The sequence below is a fragment of the Amphiura filiformis genome, chromosome 3 (genome assembly GCF_039555335.1).
Source record: "Amphiura filiformis chromosome 3, Afil_fr2py, whole genome shotgun sequence".
In the NCBI taxonomy this organism is placed as follows: Eukaryota; Metazoa; Echinodermata; class Ophiuroidea; order Amphilepidida; family Amphiuridae; genus Amphiura; species Amphiura filiformis.
Window position 1 is genome coordinate 49,455,782 of NC_092630.1, and position 15,725 is coordinate 49,471,506.

General features: G+C 33.9%; 1 protein-coding gene across 1 annotated transcript in view; it reads right to left on the reverse strand.

The window, feature by feature from the left end:
• Positions 1 to 15,725, reverse strand: part of LOC140148655 (ninjurin-1-like) — a 108,671-nt gene that overhangs the window by 22,862 nt on the left and 70,084 nt on the right. The gene's annotated exons all lie outside the window — the stretch shown is intronic.

Consider the following 15,725-nt stretch of genomic DNA (forward strand, 5'->3'; position numbering starts at 1 on the left):
TCTCAACTATTGAGAAATATTAGCAAGTTCAAGCACTTACTATATTTCATGCATTAATATGCATATTGCATATGCATATAAATATTTCTAAATCGATGCGAAATGCTAAATTGAATTCATCATTCTATTATTTATTCTGTAAAGACCAATTACCAGAATGCAAAGTGACTCTAAAACTATTACAAAGTGCACTTGTATATACACCACATTGAGCTGTATTGTTTATGGAGCTCAATTTATACCATTTCTTAACTCTGCATTAAGAAAAATAATCAGTAATATTGTTTATGTGTAATCATCATCACCATACCTGAGCAAACTCTACAGTTGCATATTTTACCACCATATTTTACATCTTTGCATTCTTATTCTCTTAAAGGTTTATTCCCCAAACGTGCACCACCATAAACACCTATTCAGTTATGGTGTACAAGAATATTTGTCATAACTGGTCTACAAAATACAACTTCCTATTCCTACCATCTCCACATCTGATTCTATATATTCCACATCTGTATCAAATTTCCAGCCTCCATTTTTCTTACTTATATCAATTACTGCCTAGAGTCCAACTAGCCAGATAACAAAACAAACGAGGTACGTACAGGAAGCAAGTAACGCTATGACTAAGCCAACTCCAACAAGGCATGCTATACCAGCAGAGACAGGACCACAGAACCAAGTAATAACCTCATAACTTCACTGGTAGACCATGGTTTAAAACTGCATTTAATGATGTACAACGTTTCGGATAAATCAATCAATCAGTCCAATGACAGGTGCCATTTTGACAAATAGGTTTAATATTTGTAAAAAAAGGACTAATTATCGAATAGAATACACACTGCCATATATAAACCCAAACACTAATCTACCACACTGAGTGCACATGGTAAACAGGAAACATGCCACAAAATGTAACTAGAAAAATGATGCAAACATCTTTTTAAAGTAGTACTACACCCCTGATAAATTTTGTGACTAATTTTGCATTTTACTCAACAAATAACTACATACTGGTAACAAAAGTTATGTATATAATAGGGGCAATGAATCCAATTGCTTAACTGAAATTTCACTGATTCAAGATAAGTGGTTCATTATATATGTTAAGAAATGAGGTACATTCTAGCGGTACCTCTTTTCTTATCATAAATAACATACTGCTTGTCTTGAGTCACTGAAATTCCTGTGTAGTAAGTGGATTCCTTCCTATAATATACATAACTTTTGTTACCAGTGTGTTATTATCTTTTGAGAAAAATGCAAAAATAGTCACAAATTTATCAAGGTGTGTAGTACCACCTTAAAGTCATAATGTACGATCTTTTTTCAGAATTTACCTTTATTTTTTTCAAAACCAATTTTTTGGCATATTTGTAATACTTGCACATGTTCTAACTTAAATCTATGAGCAAACTGTCAAATTCGTCCTATTTGTAGTAAAAGCGGGACGATTCTGTTGGTCCGACATAAAGTCATAATTTTTTAGATTATGACTTTATGTCGGCCACGATCGCATAAACCGTAGTCTCGTACAAAACTAGCTTAGTTACGCCCTCCACATGTGGAGGGAGCGAACCAAACTGGCCATGAGGAGACTAACTCTGAGGCCGCACTCGCTGTCCTAATCCAAATAGTGCGAGATGTTTCGAGTGATAGAGGTGAAGTTTATGATGTTGTTTCTTTGCAAATTCCCAATGTTTTTCGCGTCCAAATGTATTGGGAACTTTCATAATGATTGCATATTATCATTTTAGAAGAAAAAAAGAAAAATCTAAAAATTGAAAAAGATCGTACATTAAGGCTTTAAACAAGGCAAATGTTAACCCAAAATTATCTAGATTTAGGTTTTATTCCTCTTAATAAAATCTTGGTTGTACTATTCATTGGGTTGACTCTCTCGTACCAAATTTAAGATGGTGTGTGTCATTCAAGATTATAATCTCAGCTTGATTTGGCAGAAGCAATCTGGACAAAAGTGAGAAAGAAATGGGCTTATATCAAGACAAACATTGAATGCAAAATTCAACAACTTGAACTCTTTTTGAACTCGTATATGTACTTTCATCAATGTAATTTAACAAGCAAAAAACTAATCATTTTTGTCATGCATATTCTAAAAAAGACCCAAATAATGTATGCACCAGTTGGCAACAGCAGGGATTTCAAAACAGTAATACACTTTGTGTGTTTGGGAAATACCACAAGTGCAATAAGCATTCAAATGTGATTACAGCAATCAGAACACCAACTAAATTTCCTAGACTTTCCATTATTTGCAAACATATGTCTAGTCTATTGTGTATTTGCATACATATGTTGCTTATAATCCTCAATATTTTCTACAAAAATACCCTAGGTATAAAAGTTTGAAAGCTAATGCCGGATTTTGCTTCAAGACATAATGTGATATGCTACAAGAGTGCATACTCATTAGATTCCAGCCTTTGCCACTGCTGCATCCAGAGATAGGGCTCATGTGTTTTAGGGAGATCATTAGTTTGACTAAGGGCATCATTAGTCTGTCTTTTGTTTTAGTAATCTATACTTGATGACAGATGAGACTGGGTGTAAGCTTATTCACAGATTTGAGTTGTATGTAGAAAAATAATCTTCCAAGATGCAGTGTTGCAAGTGCTGTCAAGTTTAGCATGACAAATGTTGGAATCAAATCCTTTGTACCATGTCAGATGCAGTCATTATGATAATATGATTATCTGGTAAAAAAGTATTGTTTACATGTAATTATTTGTCACCCTACCACTATATTAAAAAAAAAATTAGAATAGTCTTATAAATCTTATTTAGCAATAGGATACTCAAAGTACTTCCAATTTTTGAATGAAAATCTGAGTATCTTGAATAACTTGATTTCCACCTGTACATGTATAGAGCAAAACATTGATCTTTAAATTGATCCTTTCCCATTCTCGAGAATGGTACGGTACATTATAGGTGGGTCAAACTCAGTGGCGGCGCCAGGAATTTTTTTCTGCAAAATTACCGCAAAAAGTGGAAATTTTCGTCATTTTTGGGGTTTTTTCTGGGGGAGGGGAACAGGGGGTGGGCAAGAGTTCTGACTGGGGGGCATTTGCCCCCATGCCACCACTGGTCAAACTATACTGTTTTCTGAAATGTGACAACTAGAAGAATACTTCTCATGAAATTATAAATACAGAAATCTGTCTCCAAAAAAAAACCCATCTTCGGAACTAGACTTATGAAATAAACATCACTAACAAAATTATATTATAAATATTTTAGAATCTGTAGTACAGTTTTAGACTGACATGGTTTGTATGTTCGAAAAAATGATAAAGACAGATTGGAGACAAACAATTTATTAAAGCCTGATTGCCCTTAAGGATTATAAACTGTTCAAATCAGTGCTCTAAATTTTGAGTAAATTGTCACATGCAAATAAAAAGGCTGGCTGAAGATGTGTATAATAAAAGCTAGATTAATAATTGAGTGAGTTTACTTTGATGTCGATGTGGAATGCCGAGAAAATTGCAACCTGATCTTAACATCTCTGTTGATTTGGTCATTGGTGGATAGGCATAGCATGTGCACAAATAAAGATGACTTCATAAAGCAAGACATCCACTAACTTTTATGTCTAATCAATACTAACGCATCATTAGATTGAGTTTACATTTCAAGTCAATGTCAATACTGGCTATCTGTGCCATAATATTAACTTTATCCAGATAGAAAAATATCTGGTTAAAGCTGTACTATATACTTTTTTCTACATTATTTTTTATTGGTTTTTATTATTGTTTTATGACTAAGGCCAAAAAGACACAAGTCATTGAATTCTTTAGCTGTGATGTATAGCTTAGAGTCCCAGTAAAACAACAACAGGCATTCGGCAATTCAATATTTGTGTATTAGAATTGAACATATTGACTCTTCATATTTTTAATGATGAATTATTTGCTTGTTTGTTTGTGTGAGTTTTAGTTTCAGTCCAAGAAAAATAATTTGATACTTTGTATTTAAAACTATAAGTACTTGCTGATTCTTTTTAAAATTATATATTTTTACACTCTACAGTTTAATATTTGTACAGTCCACAGTTGCAAGTCATATCAGTGTAACAATAATTGAGCTATATTGACCACTGCATTTAGCATGTTTAGCAATTGACAGCAAGTGTCTTAAGAGTTGTCTACGGTCAGTGGTTTTGTAACTGACCACTGTCAATTACGGCGTGATGTCCAAATGCTGTATCTTGTGTAATTGGGATTAAAATATACTCATGTGTACAAAAAATGACCCTTGTGCCTCAATTACCTGAGATTGAATTAAAATTGAAGCCTTTTGAAAGCTAAATACCATATATCTCATAAGAATTTGCTAATTTCAATTTTCAATTATAATTAGGATCAAAACATACTAAAATATAAAAATATATGTGAATAAAGCCTATATATCAGCAGTCCACCTTTGGTTCAAATAAAATTTGAACTCACATCAGCCTTCCTGAGATAAATAAAGACATAAATCCTTGATAAGCACAGCATCAGGATAACTTGGAATCTGAACATGTTTAAGTAAATCCCTACCACTTTATTATTTCTTCATGATGTTAAATAATTCAAAAGGTTAGCAAGAAAGAGTACAGCTGGTATATCCCCCTTTTCATTATTTTCCTTCTAGATAGATGAACACCATAAGGATATATGTTATCCAAGCTTTTCATATGCCGTCGTCGTCTTATCTTTGAAGCCTACTTAACCTTTCTCAAATCTACACATACACTACAACTACATACACTATGGACCACAAAAGCCTCATCCCAATGGTATAGTCCAATAACCTCAATTACATAATCATAGTGCAAAATTTGACCTCAAGTTGCAGAGTATGAGTTTTTGTACCCAAATCTTCAAAGGTCATTCAATGAATGTACAAATATATTGGGGTTTAAGAACTGTTCCCCTGATAGATGAGCATGTTGTGGATCCTAGTGATATCGCCCCTGGTTGGTTTAGGCAGACAGTATTAGTGATCAGAACAAATATAACAACTACTCCAAGGCTTCTCAATTGCAAATGTGCGATGGTAATTGTAATTAATTTCCTTACCAATTTCCTAACCAGACAGATTGCATGCACTTTATTTGTGTCTCAAGCAATCCACTGCTATTTGTGTCTCAAGTAGAACGATTCAAATATATATCAACTATTATAACAAGTAAACAAAAATTTCAACACAAAATTTCATTATATTAATATTGAAATTTGTTAGCAGTTTGCCAAAACATAGATAGTGAAGGAGACACCGAATCATGTTTGAAGTTTTTGAACAAAATATCTTACTCTTAACCATAGTCAAAATGTTCATATTGCGTATTCATTAACTTTGCAGTAATATATGCATAATACATATTCATTAACTTTGCAGTAATATATGCATAATGCATATTCATTAAGTTTGCAGTAATATATGCATAATACATATTCATTAACTTTGCAGTAATATGGCTGTTAATTCTTTCACACACCACAAAGTAACCTTAACTCTAACCATGTCTCTAACCCTAACCAATATAATTAATATTCATTATTATACTAATTAGCATACTTATGAAATAGTATTGCCAAATACTCACAAGACTACAAACTGTTATCCACAATCAACCATATCACACATTTCACACTCTTCTGCATCCCTTTAAAGCATCCCTTTAAATCTGCCTCTAATCCTCCTGCTGTACTCCTAATCAATTTTTCTCATCAGTCAAGTTCACTTCCTACATCCTTGTTCCTGACCTATACTTAGACTTCTATATCTTCTTCTTCTCCTTCACTACATCTTGTGGCACATACAGGCAGCTCCTTGACCTGGACAACTTCACTCATCAGACCAAGTAACTAATCTATTCTTTGTACAGACTGTATATTCTTTGTATAGACTTTATATTGAGGGAGCAGTCAATATTGTGCAATAAAACACCTGCATGGCCCAGATTATATTCATTAGATTATATTTATTTATTTAGTTTTGTCTGCAATACATAATAGAATGAATATAATTTATATTTTGCCTGCTTTACTTGTTCAAAAATGTGATCTCTGGAGTAAGTTACATAAAATACTACAACTGCTATCTACTGAAGATAGCAATTATGTATACGAACTATGAAGTTGCTGTATCTTTGGAAGAAAGATTATCTTTCATTACATTATAAAATACCAATAGGACATACCAGCTATTGAAGGAAGACAGCTCTACTTGTTACAAACTCTATGGAAAAACAATGAGCAAAGTGCTATCTACTGAAGATAGCAGAATTTTTAGACTTCATTATGCATTTAAGAAAGATAACTGCATTAACAAAACTTCTAACATATAAACCATAAAAAGAAATGCTTTCTACTGAAGATAGCAACACACTTTTTGAAAATTGGCTAACTAGAAACACCACAAGATTGTATTGAAAGCAACACACTTCATTTGCAAAATACCAGGAGAGGTTGTCTACTGAAAATAGTATTGCTTGTATCAGTGTATACTTGAATCCATGCACTGCAGACACAATATCTGAAGGATGTTGTGCTACCAATATGAATCAAACTTCACTCACTCAAATTTTAGAAGACGATATTTAATAAAACTCAGAGTGAAATACAACAACCACTCTAATCTGTCATATCTGTCGTCATATTGTAAAGTATTGATGTGAAAAAGTCAATAATCTCTGACTTTTTCAGACATGAGATACATGTATACAGCACAAGCGTTCTGATACTGAGGCCATTGAGAACATGGTTGACTGAGGCAAGAGGGATCATGCAGTCAAATATTCTTGGTATAGTTAATGTCATATCTAGAAATATATTTGAGATATTGTGAAGAATAAAATCAAAATAACAAAATCTCACTACCAACAAACATTTGTTGAAAAGACTACTTTTATGGTTATCATGATGAAAATATATTTGATTTATTGCATATACTTACAATCCACCCTGTACATTTCAAGTAACTACAAAGAGAATTTATCACAAAAAAGTATTTTTCATAAATATTTTTTTTGATCTGATATCATCTAGAATCACCTTTTGCCAAAGATACCACATTTTTCCAGACATAGGCTCACAGCTACACAAAATGTATAATACCAATGTATTAACCTATCATATGAGATACAACCAGTCTGGGCTACCAGGTCTTAAACGACAAAGTGCTGCATAATATCACTATTTTAACAGTAACATTTTTCACAAATTGAATAAGTACCTAAATATTGGCAAGATGAAAGATTTTCCCCCAATTTTAACTGTCCTTCATAGTGCCAAACTATTGACTATTAATTTATTTGAATTTGAGGATGTCTACTTTTGAAATAAACCCTGCATGGCTTGGATCAGGTGGTTGAGCTGATGCCATCACTATAGGATTTGCACATCATTGCGATCTCTCATACACATTTTCAAAAATTCAAATTCTCATCATGTACATAAAGCAAAATAAACTTGGTATTTTGAGTAGCAAAACTCATAGTTCACAATATAAGGTTATATTACTGAAGACTGTAAAATGAATGTAGGTTTTTGAATCCTGCCATTGTGTATGAGAGTATTTCAGCTCATAGTGCCTGTCTAATCCCATGTCTGGTTTTAAGGGGTTGTTTGGAATGACAGGTGAGTCAGGGGTCAAAAACAACATTTTTACCTTTTTGACCTCAGCACATGTGTATGTATGATCTGCCATACAAAAATTTAAAAAACAATACCTCAAAGTATCATTTTTTAATGTTTTTGTCATAATCAGGCTTTTCTACAAATTTCATCTGTTTGTACCGGGCGTGTCTGTTGCCAGGTAGGCCTACATGACAGCATAGACACACGTTACAACCTTGAATAATAATACAGAATGACGTTATATTCTTCTTAACCTATCTTAGAACTGCCTATTATTTCAATTGTTATACTGTTCTGGTTGGTTTATTGCATATACTGTATAGAAATTATGCAATATGCGTCGAGCATGAGAGAGTCATCTTCATTCAAATAAAATTCAGGTACCCGTAAGGTACCACGAACAATTCGCACGATAATACAATAAAACAGATGAAAGGTATGAATGGTTGTGGAATCGAATTGCAGACCTGTCCCTCTGTCACCTTAGAACTGCATCTAAGTAGGCAATGGTAGGTAATAAACCAACCGAACGATATAACAGCATGTCTTGGTCTCAATTCAAGATGTGCAATTTGGACACACCTACTGTTGGCTGATTTATACTTCAACAGTTCCTCAAAGTGATATCAGAAAAGCCACTATCTCATCTATCTCATTGTTCATTGGCCCGCAGTATGCATCGCCCCGGGGCACTCAACTTTAGAATTGATGGGTATATGTGCCTACATTTTGTACAAGCGTCATGAAGTAGGCATATATCAGTACAAAAGCGTTGGGTTTTTTTTATAAAAAAAGGGTCAATTATGTACAATCAAAATGAAAAAGGGGTCATTGGGTATAATATTTTGAAAACTGAAGGTGCCTGGTCATCGGGTATAGTCGGCTTCAAAAGAGAGCTAAAGAGGGGCATATATTGACAGGCACATACCGTCACCTCTAAAGTTGATGCCCCCCGGGTGCTCGCATTATATTTTGTTCATGGCTCGGCTTTTAAAACTCCCACACATCACAATAAGGCTATTGAAAAGTGTATAGAATAGCTAATGATAGACTGGTCCCTGCGATTAGTCGCGGACCCGAGCGACAATATAGTAAACACATCGAGTTTATAACACAAGTGACAGTAGTCGTGAATTATGGAGGGTTTCATTGAACTTCTACCAGCAAAATATGGAATAATACTAACACAAGACACCAATCGAGATGATGATACCAGCCATAATGGAAGGCTTGTATTTGACCTTCTTATGAATCCAATTTCGTGGCGAGAAGTTAAAAAGGTAATGTATATTTCAAGAAATTTGGGTTCAAAAATTTCGTATCAGCTCGTATCATCAATTCCGTAAATATGGCGTATAGAGGCACAACTTGACAATAAACTGAACTATTTAAGCGTAAAGGGACGCACTGGATACACATAAATTTGTGTTTCCTTTGCTGGCGGAATAGTTGTAAAACTCTTTTTTATCAAAAAAGTTGGACAATTTATGAATTATGATTGGCAAAATAGCGAAAGGAAATAGACTTTTCCAACCATGTAAAACTACACTGGGTTGTTGACATGGTCGACATACATTAAGACATACGCATATTCCTAAAGTAGGAGGTAAGTACTATAATTAATTGTTTAAAGTGCTCAACATACCAGCAAAAAGTCATAGGGTCATCAGAGTACAGGGACTTTGTGAAATACTGGGTACAAAAATAAAGTGCGTGAGCCGATATGCAACATCAAATATAAAAGCCGATTTACATAATTTCCCATGACCTTACAGAAGTGATCGTGCTCAAATATAAAACTATAGAGTTTGGTCCTTGATATGCACCATCAATTGTGTACTTGTGATCAATATTGCTAGGCAAACAATCACAGCAAACATGCCAAAATCCTCCCATTTCTCCTCCATTTACACACATATAAACCCATCCCTTAATATCAACATCTATGCTGAATTGCATCGTCTAATATACTTCACTTGCAAATGATAGCATAATATTATGTTTGAAGGTGTCAGCAGTATCAGGTATATCTCCAATGATACATCACATAAAAATACACTAATGAAAAGGTGTCATTGTATATTTTTCAAAATTCAAGTGAAAAAATATAAATAATTCAATCAAAATTGTCAAAAAATAGACAATGCCCCTTCAATCAGTCTTGGTGCTCCCAACAGGATGCCCTCCCAGCTCCCTAGCAACTCTAAAACACGTAAATACTACGATAAAATGTCAATATGCTGTTCAGGTTCTTTAAAGCCAAGTATAGGTCAACACCTATATTATTTTACACTTCTACAACAATATCACATGAGAATATCTTTAAACTATCTCTAAATATCTTTATCTTTTAAAATTTAGTAGGTACCCACACAGATGCTAGCATGTTAGTGGCCTAGTTAGCACACACAATCAATTGCATAGTCTCCGGAGGTAGCTATTTTTGTAAATGTGATGCAATTAGGCGAAATAAGTTTCTTGTCAGGTGAAATCAATTATTGGTCATCTGTGTCATCAAATGACCCATTTATGCAGATTTAATAAGTAAGAAATCTAAGTAAAATTAAGCCTTTAGTTCCAAAAATAAGACTCCTTTTTACATTAAAATATTGGATATATCTTCATTTTTTCTTTTTCAAAATCAATTCAACCATCATCTGACTCATATTACTTCATAAAAAAGGTAAATAAACTAATGTAGGACAGGTCTTAGCTGCCTCTAAAATGGATCAAGTCAACCCATCCATCCACCCAGTCATCCCACATTTGTGTAGTGTTGATATCAAAAGTGTGCTCTTTGACTAGTCACTAGAATTGGACCATAACATTTTATTGCATGTAGAAACACAATATATGCCTGATGTTTAGCTTGATGTTATCGGATTTCCCTGTACTTCAACTACAAAATTCTTACATACATTACCTATAAATAGAGAATGTAAGGGTTTTGTAGTAAGGGTTATTTTAGAGCATGGAGCAATGTTTAAATTCTACAGATATAGGTCTAAATTTGTACTCTCTGAAAGGATTTAATTTCAAGTTGTTTTATATCATCATTCAGGCTCGCCAACCTCTGCACCACCGAACATATAAAGAGCTATTGTAAAGCACAACATTTTAGCGACAATTTTTTTTCATCTTTGTAGCATATATTTTGTGTGAAATTTATGTTCTAATAAGACCTATAGTATAAAAAATATTTGCGAGTATGAAAATATTGCAAATCGCTGTCACTTTTTTGCAAATTTTTAAACACACACAAAATTTATGCTTTACATATAGGCCTATAGTTTGATATAAAATATTTATTGGTCGAGCTATGAGTTTTAAAATATTGGACGAGATGTAGTCGAGTCCAATATTTTAAAACTCATAGCGAGACCAATAAATATTGGGCGTAAAACATCCAATTTTATCATTATTATGTTTCGGATCCAATATTATCACAACTTGGATCCATCAAAACATAATAATGAGTAAAGCTGGTTTTATCCCAGGTAATTCAAGAGAAAAATTCAATTTTTATTTGCTCCACATTTCTTGATAGGAAGATTACCTGGACATAAGAATAACATCAATTGTTTTTGACTGCATTGAATATTTTCAGTGTACTTGTGTTTGAACCACCAGTATTTTTGCTGAACCATGAAATGGTATCAGCCTATAAGAGTGTATGTTACTAGCTTACTTACTAGCTTACTTACTAGCTTACTTACTAAGTTACTAGCTTACTTACTAAGTTACTAGCTTACTAACTAACCATTTGGTCTGAAATGGACATATCTCTAAATGCCACGAAGGTATGACCCCATGAGTGGTGTCATATGAAAGAGGAAAACATAAAGAATATAATAAAAATATTTCCAAACGTCGGAGGTCATCCAGGGGTCACAGGGGTCAAAAAGGTCATTTTAACTGAAAATGCTCAGATTGAGCTTAAATTTAAATGTAATGATCCTTGTGACATTCTAAACATGTTTCAAACATTTAAAAATGTATTTAAGGTCATTAAGGGGTCATAAAGGGGTCAAAGGTCAAGGTTCTCAAAATGCTCCAATTGAGCTGAAATTTAAATGCAATGATCCTTATGATATTCTAAACATTTAAAAAATATTTTAAGATTCATTTAAAGTCATTAAGGGGTCAAAGGTCAAGTTTTCCAAAATGCTCCGATTGAGCTGAAATTTAAGCATAATGATCCTTATGACATTCTAAACATGTTGAAAATATTTTCAAATTCATTTAAGGCCATTAAGGGGCAATAGAGGGGTCAAAGGTCAAGTTTTCAAAATGCCTCAATTGACCTGAAATTTAAATGCAATGATCTTTATGACATTCTTAACATGTTTTAAATATTTTAAAATTCATTTACGGTCATTAAGGGGGTCATACAGAGGTCAAAAGTCAAGTTTTCAAAATGCCAGCTTCTCACGATCAAGGTATATTAAAGCGGCAATTAATGAAGCAGTCTTATTAAAATTAATACTATCCTGCACAGTATTGCTGCTTGATCAGATCGTCACAGTCATCCGCCTAACTTACCTCGTGCCCTTGCAAAGGGCACAGTTGCTCTAGTTTATTTTATATTCTTTACTTTTCCGATTCATTAACACCATTCGGTGGTCATACCTTCGTAGCATTTCGAGTTATGTCCATTACAGACTCCGGGTGACAGTGGTATAGGCCTACCACAATATACTGCCAAAGCCACATGGTTCAGCTATGGTGCGGTTATCGCTCTAGTTTCTGAAATACAAGTAACTCAGCAAACACAATTTGTTTTGTATTTTCAACAGGGCACTCAGGGTTACCAGAAGTTGTTTGAATGCTGGGGTAAATAAAGGTTATAAAAATGTTTTAACAACATATTCAATTTGTTTAAAAAAGGTTTTCATAAATCATTTACAACTATTAGTTATGCTATTGAAATGTTGATTCTAAATGTTTTGTACAAATATTTACAGTAATGTATTTTGGTAGAATTTATTTGTCATCTTTAGATTACCTAACATTTAAAATTATTAATAAAACAAGTTCAAATTAATCTTTTTGAAAAATGTTTTTGTAATGGTTTAAAAACAAATTTGTGTTTGATGGGAATCCATATCTTTTCTATCCTGCTATGAATTCACAGGCTTTATATGCAAAAAATATTATAAAAAGACTAATTGGCACCTACCCCTCATTCTAATTGACAAATTAAAGTGGTCTGTCTCCCTGTATTCATTTTTGCTGAACCATGGAATGGTATCAGCCTATAAGAGTGAATGTTACTAGCTTACTTACTAGCTTACTTACTAGCTTACTTACTAGCTTACTTACTAAGTTACTAGCTTACTAACTAACCATTTGGTCTGAAATGGACATATCTCTAAAGGCCACGAAGGTATGACCCCATGAGTGGTGTCATATGAAAGAGGAAAACATAAAGAATATAATAAAAATATTTCCAAACGTCGGAGGTCATCCAGGGGTCAAAGGTGTCAAAAAAGGTCATTTTAACTGCAAATGCTCCGATTGAGCTTAAATTTAAATGCAATGATCCTTGTGACATTCTAAACATGTTTCAAACATTTAAAAATTTATTTAAGGTCATTAAGGGGTCATAAAGGGGTCAAAGGTCAAGGTTCTCAAAATGCTCCAATTGAGCTGAAATTTAAATGCAATGATCCTTATGACATTCTAAACATTTAAAAAATATTTTAAGATTCATTTTTAAGTCATTAAGGGGTCATAAAGGGGTCAAAGGTCAAGTTTTCCAAAATGCTCCGATTGAGCTGAAATTTAAACGCAATGATCCTTATGACATTCTAAACATGTTGAAAATATTTTAAAATTCATTTAAGGTCATTAAGGGGCAATAAAGGGGTCAAAGGTCAAGTTTTCAAAATGCTTCAATTGACCTGAAATTTAAATGCAATGATCCTTAGGACATTCTTAACATGTTTTTAATATTTTAAAATTCATTTAAGGTCATTAAGGGGGTCATACAGAGGTCAAAAGTCAAGTTTTCAAAATGCCAGATTCTCACGATCAAGGTATATTAAAACGGCAATTAATGAAACAGTCTTATTAAAATTAATACTATCCTGCACAGTATTGCTGCTTGATCAGATCGTCACAGTCATCCGCCTAACTTACCTCGTGCCCTTGCAAAGGGCACAGTTGCACTAGTTTATTTTATATTCTTTACTTTTCCTCTTTCATTAACACCACTCGGGTGGTCATACCTTCGTAGCATTTCGAGATTATGTCCATTACAGACTCCGGGTGACAGTGGTATAGGCCTACCACAATATACTGCCAAAGCCACATGGTTCAGCTATGGTGCGGTTATCGCTCTAGTTAAATCAAAATCTGCACATTTTCCCACATTTTATCCTGTATGCCAACTCAATATTATCTCTCATTCACAACATAATTCAATTTGTTCATATCATAGAAATTCACACAAAAGTCAGGGCCAATTTTCAATCCAATAAAAGTTACTCTTATTGAAATTAGCATCAATGAAATTATCAGCCCATGGCCATGAACCATCTGGTCACAGAACACATTGATAGATAAACTAAATGATGGATGGTTTGACTCTGTATTATTAGCTTTACACACTACCCTGTTCTTTTGAATTTGTACAAAATTTACTTTCTGATTTACAGATATAGTGATTGTGGCCTTTTGTAGTTGCCGACTTCAATTAATTGATTTCAATGAAATATTTTAAGTTGCTGTAATGGTATGATATCCTGTACAGAGTGCACACTAAAGGTCCCTGGTTTCTTACAAGATTATATTGTTATGAGTAATCATCCAGAAGTAATAGTAATTTAATTACTAAAGGTAACCATCAAATGAAATACAATTGCATCATGGGTAAAGCTGATATGAATGACTATCTGGGATGTACTAGAGAGCTATACAATGCATTTGTTCAGGGCTCGAATGGACACTTGCCCATTAGTAAATTAGTGGGTATGTTGTAGCATAGCCAAAACTTTAAATCATGTCCAGTTGTAAATTTGAATCTTAAGGGAAATCTGTACCATAAACTAATCAATGGCTATATAGTTGCAGTAATAATAAAAACGACAAACAGTAAAAGTCCCAAGCTTATATATGTCCAAATAAAGGAGAAATTCTTAATTCCTTACGACAATCAGCGATCAGTTTGTAATCCATGGTGGCGGTCATATTGATACCCGATGTATTTTATTACGCTGTAACGGTACCCCGATTTTGAAACCAGCGAAATCCGTGCCACCAGCCTCGTCCCTCGCGAACTTTGGTGACACGAAGTGAATACTACCAAAGTTCAGATTCAACATTCGTTCAAAAGAAAAGCGTGACAATTTTACCCATAAAACTACAGAAGAACATAAAAAAATGTATTTTAAGTAATATTTATGATCAACAATGTCTTTTGAGAACGAAAAGTAAAAACAGCACTAAAAACCAAAATTCGCTGTGGGAGTCGCGAATGCCATAGCAACCACGCTCGCCAGGGTCTGTGTGAAAGGTTACACTACCGCTTGTGGCAGAAAGGATTCGCAAGCAGCTATCATGGCGGCAAAATTTCACTGAATTGCTAATTGTAACAAAACTTGTGAGATCGCCATATGATCAGCAAAATATTAAACTCAGGTAGTAGAAATGCCCACAGTGACATTATTAGATTAACCACAGCAACTGGGCTAATGAGTAAGTTGACAATAAAATTAAGTGTGAGCCCTGTTGGAAAGTGGGGCTCATATGTTTCATTTTGTTCTGGATAGATGACCTATACTGATCTCCAACAGCATCTTTTTGAGACAACTTAGCTCAGTTTATGATGTGCCCTACAAAATTGGAGAGGCGAGTGAAACATACATGCAATATATGTGAAGTACAGACTACCCCCTATATCTCACCCTTCCCCACTCTCCATCTTTCAATGTTGGAGGGTCTTACGGGCCTGTTGACAACATGGCTTGGTCCAACATTGAATTGGGGGAGAGCGGGGGTAGAGATATACCAAAAGACAGGCAAACTGTGCCAACCTTTTTTTCCTTGATTGTAGGGTCAGGGGAG